Here is a 5,209-nt window from a genome sequence, read left to right on the forward strand (position 1 = left end):
TGATCTTTACTTGATTGGTGGGTTTAATGCTAGATATAGGTTGGGAAATCATATCTTGATCGTAAGTTATTTCATGACCGGAAGGTGTTCGATGAAATGCTTGAAATATCAATCAATGTGTTTTACTTGCTTAGCCAACGGGAGTTGATGCTAAAGTTGTTTAGTGGCTATAAGGACTTGTGATTCATGCATGCTTGATGGTAATTAACCAATGGGAATTGATGTTAAAAACTTGATTAGCTAGGAGTTATTGTCACGGGAGTGGATTAGCTCAAATTAGTGATCTTAGGCCTAAAGATTAGCAATTGTTGATTGTTTGAGCATCTTGAGATAGTATTTTATCACTCTAGTCAATAACTGACCCAAGAGCTTGTCTTTATTTGCTTGTATTTACTTTTAGGTGTCTTTTTATTTCACTATTTTAGATCATAAACCTCTTTCTATTTGCTTAGATTAAGAAAGCTCGTGTATTCTTGGTGTTATAAGTCTCTAGTTCTGTGTGGATTCGATCCTAAAATGCTATAATGATATACCATTCGATTGTGGTATTGTTGGCACATTAGGTTAATTGACTTGTGGTTAAACGTCTAATCTGTGGGTGAGGTTAAAAGGTTAGATTTTACTTGACAAAAAAAAATAAAAAGTCTAACTTTTAACATCAATGGATCCATTATTGCACTGTTGATTCTGCATGGTCTTTGTAAATCTTCAGAGAAATGGATGCCTTCTACATTTTGGAAGAGCTAAAAACAGAGATTGCAAGCTGGATTTTATGACCTACAGAATCATAGCCAAAGCGTTTGTAGTAACTGGAAATCTGTATGAGAGACAGGTTGTCTTAAAGAAGTAGCAGTGTTAACATTACGGAGTAGTACGGTTAGATGCGCAAGGTTGTTTATAAAATTAAATAATGGATCACCCAAAAGCTGTACCATAGTGTCTTCTTTACTACTCTGGTTTTTCTAGTGTTGCCTGCTAATCGTGAGTTCGAATCTATTGGCTGTTCAGTAAAAAAAATTGAAGGAACGGTTCAGAGAAACATTATTCTACCTGTGTGCACACTATTCTTCTTGAAGTAGTTTTTTTTTTTTTTTTGCGTTAGAATTGGAACTATACTCCTCTGCTAGTCATGGACGATGTTGATGGTCATTAAGATTTCTTGTGGAAACGCTACCTTTCTGCAAGCACATAAGAAGAGTTGTAACTAATGATCGTAAGTATTGAAAGATACCACATTTGGTGAGAGAATTCTGTACCTGGAAATGCAATAGACCTTCCTTGACAGCATCTTTTAGAAGGTTGAATCGAAGCTGGGGACATCAAAAATTAGCATCACTAAGACTAGTGTGAATCAAATTTCTTGGCTGAATCACTAACTGGAATATAGTTTGTATGAATCTCAGTAAAGCTCTATGTGAATGTTTTCAGTGATTTACCTCCTGGAAATATTTGCAAGCTCTTGTTGATCGCAGTAGCTTTCGTGTATGTAGACATACTTGTGCATCATTTTCTGTTGGAATAAAACCTGAGCAATAAAGATACCAAAAGAGTGTATGAGCTAAACCTGAACATGTACATGTCGTGAAAACAATGTTTTCAAAAGAGTGTATGTAATATTGATGTCTGAATGATTTGTATAAGAATCAGTCAGAAAACTGGTAAACTTTTTTAAACAGTTTTGTTCATAAAACAGGAATAATAGAAGAGACAGCTCATACCTTTACGTGATTTTGTTGGTGAACTATCTTAGACATTCTTATTGCTGAAATTTTAGAAAAAAAAAAGATTGAGAGGATTGTAAGGATGAATTTCATGGGACAGGGACTTATTTATATATAATCGAAGATTACCACAAAAGAGGTTAAAGAAGTAATGGAGATCGTGATTCGTGAGAGTGGAGAGCTGATTTTAGTGAATACGTTGATTCAACGACGCTTGAGTTAACGGCGCTTGGATTCAGCTGGAGTACTAGGGCTGCGATGAATCGATTTGGAGAAGACGATGACTATCTATATTACAGAGAAGTGTTAGCCATTATTCTGCAAATAAGTTTTTTTTTGGATATTCACAAAATGGAGGATGATGTTCTATGGGTGAATCATTACCTTTTTATAGGTGGATTTACCACCTAGAACATGGATAAGTATCATTGATTGAAATTCCGTTCTTGATGTGCGTTGATTGAGTTAAGATGTTTATTAAAGACGATGAATCAAGACATCTCGTAACGTTTCACAGGATATAAACTAAAGACGAAACGACTCTATGGAAGCACCACAAAGAGTCTCTACACCACGATTCGTCTAACTGGATATGTTGTATCACCATTGTTGGCTAGCTGACAAATCGACGAAGAAGATAAAACCGTAGTTCCAGAGAACGCCTCTTGCCAATAGAACTGTATTTCTATCGGGCTGGCACTTGACATTCTGAATAATAAAAAATATCCCAGTAAGTCAATCTTTTATATACTAGAGCACAAGTCACTTCACCAATTAAATTATGCCACGTGTTAATTATTCAATTTTTTTAATAAATGTTAAAATAAAAAGAAATCTGATACAAACGGTTTATTACGCAGTTATATAGGAGAAAAAAAAAATGATGATAAAACGAAAGGAAAGAAAAACCGTTTCCAGCCATGATCTCCGCCTTCTTCTCATACATTACATCAGCTCCATATATATATATATTAACTTCTTCAAACAATTTAATTTATTCCACTAAATAGAACAGCCGATCCTTTCGTCTTTTTTCTATGAAGAAAGATGGATCTTCAAATTAATGGGACTGTAAAGGTTTGGAAGTAAAGGCTTTGACGTGGTAGAAACTGCTCGGTATCATTGGTTAGTGGTGCGGACGAATTCATATTTTGCTTAGCAAATGAGTAAGTGATGAATTTTTATTGTACTCTCAGCAATACATTATTTGTCGTTGGGCATTTTTGAATTTTTTTTAATAGTTTTCTTTTTTCGTAGAGGGAATGGCTCTTTCTCGAACTAAAGTGACTCCATTGAAATCGAGAAGCTGGGAACACCATTTCATCTCCTCTGTGTTTCAGATTGGAATAAAATGATGAGTGAGATGGAAAGATACGGTTTCAGAAAAAGGTTGATAAAAAGATAACAAGAAATGAAGAGACTTCAACTTACAAAGAAATTATGTTCTTAGGTGGACAAAGAGATGAGTTATGTCTAGAATAAAGTCGACGAGAGTTAATGAAGAGTATAAGGAAGATGGACTCCAATTTACCAAGAGATCCTCAACCCATGTGCTACTCATGTTTTGATTAATAGGTTAGGCTCTTCACTAACATTTTTTTCTTTCTCTTTTTTTTTCTATTTAACCATCAAATGATGTTGAAAACATTTTAAGATTGGCAAATTTTTAATAGTATTTTATATAATAATAAATATTATGGGTAATATATATAAGCATGTATGAATATGCTTGAAGCCATTTTGAATCTGCTAAAACAAAATGAAAGTAAAATAAAATAAGTAATTTGTTAACTTTTTTTATAATATTATCTGATATATTTGGTCAACCAATTATAATACCTAAATTATGTAATATTTATCTTAGTATTTCTTTTACAGTATAGCTATACTAAAATGTCATATTTTCATCGAAACAATCTTTCTAATTGTTCAAATTTAATTTCATGTAAATAAAAATAATTTTTATGGTCACACTTTTAAGTTCAACTAAAAGAAGAGGTTTGTCAATAATTTATAGATTATAAAAATAACATTTAAATTTTATTGAAAAGGGGTGAAACATACTAGTTAACAATAAGAAAAGACAAAACAAAACAAGTTAAAGCCTGGACACGTGTCACGCCTGGAATCTTTGACTTTCTGACGGGATGCTGAGGTGGCGCGCCCTGGAGAGAGATAACTCTCTTTTATATATATATATATACTAGGGTCGGCCCGCCCTACGGGCGGGATATACTTTTCTTATGATTTAAGTTGCTATTTTATACGATTTTGTGCTTTGTGTTTTAGGTTTGCATTTGCAAGAGATGTGTATATAATGATTTCTGTCTTTAAAAAAGTTTTAGATGAGAAATGATTATATGTGGTAAGATATATTTTGCTTGTTTACAATAATTGTTTCTATATTAAAGAGTTGTGGCATTAATATATTGTGAGGGCTTCAAATGGACGATTTCGTATTCGATGTCAAAATAGTTTATTTTTTCCTAATATTAATTCTTGTATAGATTAAGTAAATATTTTCTTATTTAATCTCATACACTCACGTTTAAAGTCATCGATCTAAATTGAACGGTTTTGGGATATTTTAAATTCTCTGTGTTACAATTGAAATAAAAAGCAAAGAAAACCATGCTGGTTAAATATTTAATTAGTTTAAAGAGAATCCTGGACAGCGATCCTTCGTAAAATATTTTAATTGTATGTTTTCAATCTCCTTTTAGAAAAAAAGTTCTCTTTTTAACTTTCTATATTGTTACCTCTGTATACTTTATAACATTTAATTTCTGCAATTACTTCTTTATATACTTAACATGCATATTTTAATACTTTACTATGACATTTCCATTTCTTTTTTTTTTTGTTTTAAAAATATATACTACAGTTAATATTTCTACACAGCTACATCATTCACAATTTACTTATTGTAAAATATGTATATAACTCTGACAAAAGAATTTTCCTATATTTAATTAACTTCATCCTCTGCCGCATTGATCACATAAAACTCTCAGAGTTACAAATCTGAATTGATCATGGGCCTTAAGATGTAGAACAAAGCAAACCTGCAAATATCACAGACGTAAACCTGCATACCTTAGTGATATATATATATATATATATATATATATAATGTTGAGATGGCATTAATTTATTTATACACTAATGGTTCATCCATCATGTTATGTTTAGTAGCTTCCACAACGTGTGTGGTCAGCTTGGCATGGCTAGCTAGATTTGGGTTAGTTCCCAACAATATTTTGGCGAAGTTATAAGCAATGGCAACTTTCCTTGACTTGTAGCAAACACCCAATGCACTAAGCAGTGCAAGCCGTAACTGAGTTGGATGGTTGAATGTTGCAGTGAGTAAACTAAAAAATCAACATAAATTGTTGTGATTTTACCTTATGCATCTAAAAGAGAAATTCATGAGGACTCTTTAAAAATCAACCATTAAGGTTTCTAAGGGAAGCTAAAGAGCATTATTG

General features: G+C 32.4%; 1 long non-coding RNA gene across 1 annotated transcript; it reads right to left on the reverse strand.

The window, feature by feature from the left end:
- Window positions 1-788: 788 nt before the first annotated feature.
- On the reverse strand, window positions 789-3,674 carry LOC106432827. Its single transcript, XR_001286483.3, has 6 exons — window positions 2,106-3,674; window positions 1,851-2,009; window positions 1,719-1,762; window positions 1,437-1,525; window positions 1,257-1,310; window positions 789-1,178 (listed from the first exon to the last, which is right to left on the reverse strand). It is a non-coding gene; the product is annotated as an uncharacterized LOC106432827 (long non-coding RNA).
- Between the last annotated feature and the right edge of the window lie 1,535 nt (window positions 3,675-5,209).

This window comes from Brassica napus, chromosome C9 (assembly GCF_020379485.1).
Source record: "Brassica napus cultivar Da-Ae chromosome C9, Da-Ae, whole genome shotgun sequence".
Lineage (NCBI taxonomy): Eukaryota > Viridiplantae > Streptophyta > Magnoliopsida > Brassicales > Brassicaceae > Brassica > Brassica napus.